The 12,761-nt window shown below is 51.8% G+C and overlaps 1 pseudogene; it reads right to left on the bottom strand.

Moving 5' to 3' along the window:
* Positions 1-240: 240 nt before the first annotated feature.
* On the bottom strand, positions 241-12,496 carry LOC103291279 (butyrophilin subfamily 3 member A3-like; annotated as a pseudogene).
* Positions 12,497-12,761: the final 265 nt, after the last annotated feature.

The following is a 12,761-nucleotide window of genomic DNA, read 5'->3' on the forward strand; positions in this document are numbered from 1 at the left end:
CGGCAAAGACTCTGATCCCATTCCCTTCACCTGACTTGTTCCCTCACATCTGCCTCCTGGGAAAACAACTCCGGATGCTCCCAGCCTGGAGTGCTCCCAGCTTCTTCTTACAGCCAGCAAGGAATGGCACCCTCAGTCCCACCACTGCAGGGAACTCAATTCTGCAAACAACCAGAATTAGCAAGAAACAGTCTGCGCCCTAGACCCTCCAGAAAGGAGCCCAGCCTGCAGACACCTGGATGTCAGCTAGGACATGGCTTCTCACCTACAGAAATGTGAAGTAAGGAATCTGTGCTGCATTAGGTCATGAAGTTTGTGGTTTTATTACAACAGCATACACACCTAACACAATAGGGATTTTGTGAAAATGTGGTGGGTAAACTGTGGGGTGAGAATCTGGAAGAAGCTCATTTGCAGAGTGAAGATTATTAACCAATTTATTTAACAAATGTAATCTGACAACCACCTGCCGGGTGGAGGGGACACAATGGTGACCAATCACAGTGATGGTGATGGAATGGCCCTTCACCAGGACCCAACAGTTAAAGTAACTTCCAGGAACATCAACGCATGCTCAGCGTGGAGTGTCCCTTTCCTGGAGATGGGGCTACAGTGTGAGAAAAATTCCACTGCAGTTCACCTGGCTCCCTTCCCCCTAATTCATGCCTCACACGTGAGCTTCAGGGATGAAGCTGGAGGGTTGGTTCAGCTTCATGGTCACAGGTCACAAGCTGGTGAGGAGTTTGGCCTCTAGTCCCCTCTCAGCCCCGGGTGATGTGGTCACTGTGAATTCGTTCTGTGGACGACGTCATCATGGACAGCCAGCCAATGGAGCAGTGGACCATGGCTCTGACAGTCCCCCTTGAAGGAACCAGGTGGGGTGTGGCCTTCCTAGTCACCTACAGTGACCTTCACCCTGGGGCCCAGAGAGGGAACCTCAGGCTGCCCATGACCCTGACCAACAGGAACACTGGCTGCAAAGGAACAGACCAGAGGTAGAGGGAGGGTCAGAGGTCAAACACCTCCCAGCAGCACTGCTTCCTGCAAGAATTACACGTCACTTCCCTGGGCCCTGCCTCCCTTTCCACATGTTCAGTGAGGCCCCCTCACAGGAGTGCTGTGAGGATTCGTGAGTGAAAGTCACCTGAAGCCTTTAGCCGAGCACCCACCACATTCTATGTTATCCGTGAGTGTGAGCTATGTTTGCAGGAAGGGAGCTGAGTCACTTTGGAAAGTTAACTTCCTGCACCCAGATCTCCTCATCTGTCATGTGGAAACGTTGAAAGATAACTAGTAAAGTGCTTCACTCAGTGAGCTTTTAGCAATTATGTTCCTGCTTGAGGTTTTGCTGTTAAGCAGGCCCTTGGCTCAGGGCTGGGCAGGGGGAAGCAAAGACTGAACTTCTGCCTGAGGGTCCCCATTGCCATCAGCTGAGCCTGAGGTCACTCAGGTCTCCAGGGAAGGGCCAGGCAGTGGGTCAGACACAGGGGAACTCCCCACTCCTTTTAGAGCTGGGCAAATGGTCAAGGCAGTGGGCTCCACTGAGGAAACACTGAAAACAGGCCCCAGAGGCCCAGAGAAGGAAGCATCTGAGAAAGTGAAGATGTGGACTCCATTGATGGCATCATAGAAGGAGACCTCCCCCATCTCATAGTCCAGGAAGACCCCCACTCTTTTAGGAAGGTTGACAATTGTAAGTTTGGTCCAGGGATCTGTTTGAGCCTGGAAATCATGCCCATCTAACAGTGCTATTGTCCAGAATCCATTCTGGGGTGTTGTTTTAACAGGATATTTTCTCTCCACGTTCTCCCTACACACCCCAAATTGCCACTGTTTCCTGTCCCCCACATCCACCTCCCAGAAGTGTCTGCCTGATGAGAAGCTCTCACGGCCCAGCACACAGAACCAATACTGAAATCTCTTGCGGTTGTCTGGCAGGCTCTGCCTTGCTTCTGTATAGGTCAGGCTCCTCTGGTCCTCAGAAATAAGGAGGTTGGGGTGCGCAGTGTCTGGATCCAGAATCACGTCCACTGCAGAGAGTTCCAATGGTGTGGGGTCAGCCATGGTATCCGGACCTGAGAGCCTCGGGCTCCAAGGCTTGGGTCTGGCTGGTGAGACCTGAGCCCAGAGCCTGGGGTCCCAGCTGCCCTGAGTGTGACCCTCAGCAAAGCCAAGAGAAACCACAGGGCCTGGTGTTCAGTGAGGAAGGGAGGGTGAGGAGGGCTGGGGTCTGCCTAACCCGCCCTCTCAAGGGGCACCTTCCTTCTATCTTTCTCCTGTTTCCTCCCCAGAAGGACTGTGCCCACCTGTGCTGCAGAGTCACATGGATTCCAATTCCAGCCCCTGCTCTACCCTCCTGAGCTGCACGACTTCCTTTTCTGCACAGTGTCTTTTCACACACACACACACACACACACACACACACACACACACACTCACACACACACACTCACACACACACACACTCACACACACACACACACACTCACACACACACACATGCTATGTAATGTCACACTCTCAATGTGATGTCTGTAACATGGGAATAAAAGCACTCATCTTTAGGGCAGAATCACACAGAATGTGAGCTACACTGAGCCCAAGGCCAGGCGTCGAGGAAACATGTGGTGTGACCATAGGGACCAGGTCTCTGCTGTGCTGGGGCCGTGCTGGGCTCTATGTGACCTTCACTCCCCACCTGCCCCGCCCTCTTTGCCCAGGAATCCGTCCCCTTGGGCAGCATCATTGAGCTCCCTTGCCTCTGGTCGGGGCAGGAGGGGCAGCAGCTGGGCCAGGTCACCTCGTCCCTCTCCCTCCAGCCCCTGCCCCCAGCTCCACCCCTAATGCCTTCTCCTTCCCCACAGACCTGGGGAAGCCCAGGGCAGCAGCTGTCCCTGGCTCTCTTGGCAGCAGATGGGCACACTGTTGGGACCTTGTATTACCCAGACAGATGTCCCCCAGTCAAGAGCTGGAGAAGAAGGGAGCCAGGCCCCTGTGTGTTGTCCCAGGGAACACAGTCATTCACTTACCAGGTTGATAAAGGGCCATCTTCCACTCTGAAAGGGAGGAGACACAGGCAAGGAAAGGTCATCATTTCTGTTCTCCCCCCACCATTCTCCTCACTGAGCCTCTTCCCTCTCCTTCCCACCAATATCTAGTTTCCTTCCCCACAGCTCTGAGGATGAGGCATAAAAGCTCTCAGAATGTGGGCTTCCCTCCAGAATGGTGGGGCTGTGGGTGACAGGGCCAGGCCTTGCCCAGGTGTGGGTGTTTGTCAAAGGTGAGGGGACGCTGCATCTGGAAGGTTCTCTGGGTGTCCAGAAAGGCAGAGTGGTCCTCCACAGAACATGAGCTCTGAGCAGGGTCTGACGACCCCTCACCAGCACAGAGAGGGTTGAAGGGCTTTGTACACAGGTGCCAGGACCAGAGAACACGAGTCACTCACCAGCATAGGCCTGAGCCCTGTCACCTGCAAAGGAAGACAGCAGTCACCTCACCTGTCCTTTCTGAGTCCTTTCCTCTCTCTCCCTGCTGACCCCCACCTCCCTCCCTCTGCCTGTTCAGTTCCCTGCTCTCCCTCCTCTTTAAGGTCACCTGCATCTAATGACCCACAGGCACAGAGTGGGGCTTTCCCAGCTGCACCTGCAGGTCTGTCCTGTACGTGTCTGAACAGCAGTCACCTTTAACCATCATTTCCCTTTCTGAAGTTGCAGTTACCCTCTGTCAACCACAGTTGGAAAATATTAAATGGAAAATTCCAGAAATGAGGAATTCATACGTTTTAAATTGCACATCATTCTGAGCAGTGTGATGACATCCTGTGCCATCTATCTCTGACACGCCAACCGGAGAACCATCCCTGTGCCCAGCATGTCCACCCTGTGTTCCTCCCATGAGCCACTTAGTCACTGAGGAGCCGGGTCTATGGTCAGATCTGCCTCAGCTTCACAGGGCTTGTGTGAAAGTCCCCCTTCTGTTCCTTAATGATGACCCATCAACTGCAGTGATGCTGGCCATTGGGGTGTGGCAATGAGCCGCCTTCCTCTAAGGGAGAAGGAGAATCCCACTATACACAGGGTGTGGTGCTGTCCGGGGGCCAGGTACCCACTGGGGTCATGGATCCCATGCTGCTGGCATCCGAGGTGACTGTCTTCCTCCTGTACGTGGCTAGGCTTGCCGTGTGCATACGTGTATGCATGTGTGTGCTAGAACCCATCCACCTCAATCTGCATGTTTTCCTGCCTATTTCCAAAAAGAATTGGGTGACTTCATGGGAGAATTTCAGACACTGCTTTTCAGCAGTTATGATAAATCTGGGACAACTGACACCAGCTACTCCTCTTGAAGAGAATGTTCTCTCTCCTTCCGGTTTCCTCTCAGCAGCCTATAGATCCTGTAGAGCAGCCAGGGAGGGAGGACCTCCCATCCTGACTCCATCTCCCCCTTTCCTTTCTGAGGTTCCCTGGACATCCGGGTGCGAGCAGAATGGGTCAGCAGGTTAAGAGAGCCTGGTGGAGAGAGCCTGACCCCTTTCTCCAGGGAGGAAACCCTGCCCGACCTCCCCCATCAGCGTCCTCATTCCTTCTCCTGAGCGGTCAGGGGTGAGGAAGGGGCTGGACAGATCCCAGCAGAGAGTCTTAGATGGGGTCCAGGTACTCACGTGCCCGGTACAGCTTGTTCGTCCACCCTGCAGGGGTAACAGGAGGGGTCGGTGAGGCGGGTAACCGGGGACACCAGAACCCCGTGGCGAGGGATCATTACTTACTGAGCTTGTCCTGCAGCTTCTCTGGAAATAAGCCGAAAGAGGAGGTGCTGTCATGGGGCTTTAGGGGGAGGACCCGAGCGGTGGGTGGGCAGCCTGGGGTTGGGGAGGACCCACCCACCTGCAGCCAGGCCTCACCTTTGGCGCTTATCTCTTGTTGCTTCTCAGTTCGCTCCCTCTCCGTCTCCTTACTCAAGGCCTGGATTCTCTTCTGCTGTCGCCAGAAGGTCACTGCCCCGGCCAGGACCCCGAGCAGAGCCGGAAGGGTCATCCCCACGGCCACCATCCAGGGCTTCATGCAGGAGAAGAAGAGGCCTGCGGAGGGAAAGCCTCAGCTGCTCGCCCGAAGGGGCACGGGGTCTCTTGGGAGGGGAAGTGACACTTCTCTTTCCAACGTGCCCAGAACTCTTCCCGTCTCACATACTAGTGTCCTAATGTCTGGCTCTCACATGGGAACAGTTAGAGAATAATGTGCACACAGTCATTGGAATCTCCTCTCCACCCCTCCCCCATTCATCACCCTCTCATCAGCAGCTTAACCTGCTGACCCAGAAGGTGGCCTTTGGGGCTGGAGAGCCTGGGTCTTCTGCCTGAGCAGCTCTGTGACCTTGAACCAATGATTAGCCTTTCTGTCATCAGTGTCCTAATTGGCAGAGCATTAAAGTAATGCTTATAAAGTCCCTGACAGGACATCAGTGCCTTGCAAGAGTTTATTCATTTTAAAAACATAAATATCTTGGAGATCTAAGATGGCGGCCGATGGGACAGCAGGCTCTAAGATAGTGAGTGAGTGAGAGAACAGATGGAGAGTGCGTGGACATGGGGGGAGTGTCTGTATGTGTGACTGAGGGACAATTCACATTCCAGAGGACTGTCTGGGACTGGCAGACCAGGCTCCCCGGGCCGGGCAGCCTCTACTGCTGCTGAAATCTTTACCAGAGTGGCCCTCTCTGCCTCAGAGACCAGGCCATCTTGTAGGGGAGAGCAGCTGTGATTGGAAGCCCAGCCTTACCTTCAACCTGGGAGATCTTGGATATCTCCTGGGACCCTACAACCACAACGCCCAGGGACCAGCTGCCTCAGCTGCGAGCCCAGGAACATGGAGACTCCAGCCTCCCTGGCCGCAGGCACCTATAACGTTTGTCCAGGGGAGACAAGGTGGTGGCCGAATACACGGTCAGATCCTGCACCTTCTAACAGAGCAGATGGAAGGAACAGCTGCATCGAATAACTCCCACCCGGAATTAGCGAATCAAACACAGCTGGTGAGGCAATCCGTGGACAGAAAGGTCAGAGATCACCTACAGAGAGAAATAAGCTCTGCCTCCTCAGACTCACCTGGGTGTTTGTTGTGTGAATGTTTGTTGTTTGCATTTTTTGGGTTAGTTGTTGGTTTTTTGGAGTTTTCTCCCCATATACATATATTTTTCCCCTTCTTTTTTCTTCTCTTTCTTTTCTCTCTCACATTTTTTCCTTTTCTCAATATGATGTTTTCACTCTTTTCTCTCTTTTCTCTGGTAGTCTCCTTTACTTGGGGTTATTGGTATCATGAATCCTTTTGTGTTTGGTGCCCTGTGTGTTGCATCTTGTTGTGTTGTATTTTGTGCCTTTCAGTCAATGCAGGAGAGAGAGAAATACATAGCACAAGAACAGACATATAGACCAATGGAACAGAACAGAGAAACCAGAAATCGACCCAAGTCATTATACTCAAATAATATTTGACAAAGGTGGCAAGAGCATACAAGGGAGTCAAGACAGTCTCTTCAATAAATGGTGCGAGGAAGTTTGGTCAGATACATGCAAAAAAATGAAACTAGATCACCAACTTACACCATACAAAAAAAAAACACAAAACTAAAAATGGCTAAAGGACTTAAATGTAAGAGGGGAAGCTATAAAAGTACTACACGACTCCATAGGCAGCAAAGTAGCAGACATATGTTGTAGCAATATCTTTACTGACACAGCTCCTAGGGCAATGGAGACTTAGGAGAAAATAAACAAATGGGACTACATCAAAATAAAAAGCTTCTGCACAGCAAAAAGAAACCATCAACAAAACAACAAGAAAGCCCACTGCATGAGAGAACATACTTGCCAATGCTATGCTATATAATAAAGAGGAAATATGCAAATTGACCGTCACTCCACCACAAATATGGCTGCACCCACAGCAGAAGCTGAGTTCCCTTAATGAGCCTTAACGAGCAATCAGCAGGGACCTGAGGCTGTGCCCCCTCCCGTCCCTATGAGGCTTGATGGGGGACCTCAGGCCCTGCCCCCCGCCCAGCAGGGCCTGATGGGGGACCTGACAACATGCCCCCATCCCTGGCACCAGGCCGGGGGACCTGAGGCCGCACACCCTGCCCATCAGTGCTTGCCAGGGGACCTGAAGGTGTGCCCCCTGCCCTGGTACTGGACTGAGGGACCTCAGGCTGCCCCCCCCCACCCTGGTGCCAGGCCAGGGTATCTCAGGCTGTGCCCCTCACCCCGGCACCAGGCTGGGGACCTCAGGCCATGCCTCCCCACCCTGGCACTGGGCCACGGGCCCTGAGGCTGCACCCTCTGCCCAGCAGGTCTTGACAAAGGTGGGACCAGCTGGGTCTGGATCTAGCCCAATGGGGGGGGGAGGGTCTGGCTGGGTCTGGGTCTCGTGTGAGTTTGAGGTGCATGTGGGTGGGCAGGGACTTGACTCTGGGCCCTGTGGTGTGCCCCAGACTCTGACAGGGGGAAGCTTTTCATATACATTTTACTAATTTTCTTTATAAAAAAATATATTTTATTGATTTTTTTACAGAGAGGAAGGGAGAGGGATAGAGAGTTAGAAACATAGATGAGAGAGAAACATCAATCAGCTGCCTCCTGGCCACCCCCTACTGGGGACGTGCCTGCAACCAAGGTACATGCCCTTGACCGGAATCGAACCTGGGACCCTTGAGTCTGCAGGCTGACGCTCTATCCACTGAGTTAAACTGGTTAGGGCTTACTCATTTTCTTTCATCTCTGACACTTCTATTATAGAGAAAGGACAAATAGCAATATTAAAATATTTCCTCTAATCCCCATTTAATGTGCTCAAATTTTGTGCACTGGGCCACTTGTTTCAGATAAGGGTTTAATCTCCAAAATTTACAGAGAACTCATACAACTTAACAAAAGGAAGATAAAGAATCCAATAAAAAAAAAGTGGGCAAAGTACCTAAGTAGACACTTTTTGAAAAGGAAATACAGAAGGCCGAGAGTTAAATGAAAACATGCTTAAAATCCCTAATCATCCGAGATTTGCAAATAAAAAAAACAATGTGGTACCATCTCACACTTGTCAGATGGCTATCATCAAAAAATCAATAAACAACAAGTGCTGGCGATGATGCGGAGAAAAAGGAACCCTCGTGCACTGCTGGTGGGAATGCAGTCTGGTGCAGCCACTGTGGAAGACAGTATGGAGTTTTCTCAAAAAGTTAAAAATGGAACTCCCATTTGACCCAGTAATCCCACTTCTAGAACTATATCCCCAGAAACCTGAAACACCAATCAGAAAGGAGATATGCATCCCTATGTTCATAGCAGCACAATTTACAATAGCTAAAATTTGGAAACAACCTAAGTGCCCATCAGCAGATGAGTGGATTAAAAAACTGTGGTATGTCTACACAGTGGAATACTATGCTGTTATAAAGAAGAAGGAACTTTTACCATTTGCAACAGCATGGATGGAACTGGAGAGCATTATGCTAAGCGAAATAAGCCAGTTGGAGAAAGATAAATATCACATGATCTCACTCATGTGGGATATAATGATCAACATAATTTGATGAATAAAAATAGATCCAGAGACAAATGGCAGGGCATCCTTATTCTAAGGATGCACTCCAGTAACCCAAATATATATATATACATATAATCATAAACATCTTATTATGGTGTGGGGTGCATATGCAGATGGCAAGGGGGGCTAAGGGGGTCCAATCACAGCAACAAAATCAGCTCAAACGTTATACCAAGTCTCCCTGACACCCCCTCATGTGGACATCTTATTCTTCTTGTTTACACCACAGGCAGAATCTACACAAGCTGCTCCACAGCTCCTTTCTCAGTGCATCGTGGGTCCTGGGGACCTTTCCCTCTCGGCATGGAGACACGTCTGTGCTGCCTCCCACAGGGCAGCCTCCACTGCACAGGAGTCCCCATGGGAGGCATTTGAACTGTCCTGACTTTTTGTTATTGTAACCGATGCTCTAAGAAATAACTTTGTGCCCTGGCTGGTTTTGCTCAGTGGATAGAGCATTGGCCTGTGGACTGAAGGGTCCCAGGTTTGATTCAGGCCAAAGGCACATGCCTGGGTTGTGGGTTTGGTCCCAGTGTGGGGCGTGCAGGTGGCAGCCGATGATTCCCTCACATCATTGATGTTCCTCTCTTTCTCTCTCTCTCTCTTCCTCTCTGAAACCAATAAAAATATATTTTAAAAGAAATAACTTTGTCCATCAGTTATTTCACACAACCCCAAGCTGATCTGTCAGATACATTTTTAGAACTGGGATTTTGGGTCAATAACTAAGTAGTTTGGATTACAAGCTGTGTCAATTTATACAAAAACTAGAGGCCCAGTGCATGACATTCGGCACTTGGGCAGGGGGTCCTCAGCCCGGCCTGCACCCTTTCGCAGTTCAGGACCCTAGGTATCCTGGGGGAATGTCGGACTGATGGCTTAGTGCTGCCACAGAGGCGGGAGAGGCTCCCACCATCATCACTGCACTCACCAGCCATGAGCCCGGCTTCTGGCTGATGGGAGTGCACTGAGCACCAGGGGGCAGCTCCTGTGTTGAGCATTTGCTGGTTAATGCATGTCATAGTGACCAGTCCTTCAGTCGATCAATTTGCATGTTACCCTTTTATTATATAGGATATACCAAATTATACCAACACACGTCTGAGAGTGACTGTCTCCCACAGTCCTGCCATCAGTGTTGCCAACGACATGGTTCTGTTTGCTGCCAGTCTCACAGGTGGGAACGTTTCCTGTTCAGTGAGACGGGACATCCTTTCCCAGGTATTTCCTTCTGGGAACCATTCATGTTTCTACTGAGCTGTTCTATTGTTTGAGGAGCTTAGCCCTTTCTCCAGGACGTGTCTGCACATAATTTCCCACTTTGTCATGTGTTTGCTGACCTTTACCATTTCCCATCCCCATTGCTGTCCCAGTGGGTGGCAGCAGGGATGCTCAGAAGATGTCTGTGACATAAACAGCTTCATGGGGCAAAGGGCACCCAGGTGCCTGCTCTGAGCCTTATGTTCACTGCAAAGACCCAGGTCAGCAGCAGACAGTCAGGCCTCCTTCTCCCAGTGGCCACAGCTGAGCACAGTGTGGGGCCGGGCACTCACCTGCAATGGAGACCCTGGCTGTCTTCTCCTGGCTGAGCAGGGGGTTTCTGACGACACAGGAGACACCCTTCCCAGAGCCGCCTTTCAGGATCACAGATGACATGGCTGCATACAGACCCTCTCCATCTGCAGCCCCATACGCTGCCATGGCGGGCAAGCTCTCTCCCCCTTCACCTCTCCACTCTATGTGGGGCTGCGGATACCAGCCTGCAGACATGCACTCCACATGGATCCGTCCATCCTCATTGTCCTTCATTTCAATGTGAAGATCAGAGCCCAGGGCTGAGGAAGGAAGAGTGAGCCTGAGTCATAGGGAGGCCTCTGTGTTGGTGAGGGTCCCATCAGGAATGGGGCCCATTCCACTAGATCACGCAGATAGGGTTCACTGAGGAGCTGTTTGCCATGTGTGCTGTGCGGGGGAGACTGTTCCATGAGTGACCACTGCCTGACCCTCATGGACCCTCGAGCTAGATCCAACTGGATCTGGGCCAAAAAGGAGACTGCTTCCCATGGATCCCCTCAGACACACCTGGACCCCTCCCCCTGCCCGGTGCTGGTTCCTGGAACTGGCCCTCACTCGCCTAAGCATGTAAGTCATTCCCCCATATCTGGGCGGGTCATGCCCCTGACCCCTATCTCTCCTGCATGTCCTGTGTGAGCTTGAGGCTTTGCCAGATGTTGGGGAGGATATGCACTTTCTATTTTTGCCGCCCACACTGTTCCTGGTAAGAAAGTCACCGTGGTGAACTCTTGATATCATTAATCTAGAGTTCACAGCCTCTTTTTCGGGTCTTTGGACTCAGGGAATTTTTTTTTTTTTTTTGTGGTTGTGGAAGGGGAAAGACTCCATGAGAGAGAGCTGACCCAGGGCCAGGAACAGTGAGCTGTTACCACCAGTCCCTAAACTCTTAACCCAAAGGCGGGATGAGGAGGTGGGAGAAAGCCTTTTGAAGACTTGCAAGAACCCAGTCCTGTAGGGAGGGAATTCCTAAGAGGAGCTGTGGTCTCAGGAAGGAGCAGTAACTGACTGAGGAGGGAGAAAGCCAGGACCTGCAGGGAGATAGCCAGGACCTCCCACCCCCACCTTTTTTCCTTCCTGGGCAAGGCAGGGTTGTGCCCCGAGAAAGAGAAATGATGTTGGACATGAACAATGTCATGGAACAGCAGCATCAGACAAGGGTGCTTTGTCCCTGTGATGGGTCAGGAAAAAACAAGACCACTCAGTCATCAGGTCTGAACACAGAATAAAACATGAACAGTGTCCAGACCACAGCAGTGAGCAATCATCCCTGTCCTGGCTGTGAGTGACCAGTTACACCCCACACCCTCCTGACAGCATCTGATCCAGAGCAAAGCCCTCCTTCCATAAACCCTCCCCTAGTCCCCAATCAGCTCAAACGTTATACCAAGTCTCCCTGACACCCCCTCATGGGGACACCCCATGGTTCCACACCTGTGTGTTCTCCTCACTGCAATTAGTTTTAAACTCAACTTGTTCCACTGCAGGAGTGATCTTGGTTGGAGGACATGGCAGCACAGGTGATGCCCCTGCAGCTCAGCCTCCCTGGACCCACTGCTGCGAGCAGAAGTCTGTGAGGTGGGCGTGGCCTGTGTCTACAGACCCCACAGAAGAAGGAGCTCAGAACAACCTCAGGCTCACCTGTAACCTTCAGCTCCACCAGGGCTTTTGCAAGGAAATCGCCATCTTGGAAATAACACTGGTAGGTTCCACTGTCAGAGGCTCTGACTTTGTGAATCCGCAGAGCAGCCTTCCCCTCAGCAATGTCCTCTCTTAAAATCGAAGTTCTGCCTCGATATTCTGCCATCTCTGTTTCTTCCAAGCCATCTGCATATGCACACACCGCCTGCCTGAGGCCAGATCGCACCCACATCAGCTCCATGGTCTCAGCGCTCATCATTGGGGACAGGTGACAGGGCAGCTCAGCGACTTCACCCACCATGGCCAGGATGGGCTCACGGGGTCCAATCACAGCAAACTGAGCTGGTGAGCAGAAAAGGGTGCTCCATCAGAGGGAGCTGGAGGCCAGAGGGTAAGGGGGTGTCCCAGGCTGGGAGGGTGAGGTAAGAAACACCTAGACAGGCACTCAGTTCTGACAGGTGCACAGTTTGGATGGGCCTTCCAGGTGTGGGGAGGAGTCCAAGGTTCTGACTGGGCATTAGAGGTAACCGCTCCAGGCCATAAATGCAGATGCTCCCTACCTGAGCAGGGCGTGAGCAGCTGGACCAAGGCGAGGCAGACGGGGAGGAGGTGCAGATGGAAGGCCAGGGACCTCACCATTGTGGGCTGTTGTGCAGACAGGGAGACACCAGAAGGAGTGGGTAGAAATGATGACCTGGAGGAAGATGGAGAATCCACATGAGACCTCTGCCTCCCCAGGGCCGACTCCCGGTGTACCCAACATCACTAGTGACCCCAGAGCCTCCTCTCAAATGTCTACTTGGGAGTCTCTTCATATTTGACTCCAACATGGAAAACACCCTAAAGTATGAACCTTACGTGTACCACCCTTGGCCCTGGCCTCCTGGATATCCTGGACTCTGTTGTCCACTGTACTCACAAGCTTCCCCTTGTCCACACTTCCTGCAACAGCCT

This window comes from Eptesicus fuscus, chromosome 22 (genome assembly GCF_027574615.1).
Source record: "Eptesicus fuscus isolate TK198812 chromosome 22, DD_ASM_mEF_20220401, whole genome shotgun sequence".
In the NCBI taxonomy this organism is placed as follows: domain Eukaryota; kingdom Metazoa; phylum Chordata; class Mammalia; order Chiroptera; family Vespertilionidae; genus Eptesicus; species Eptesicus fuscus.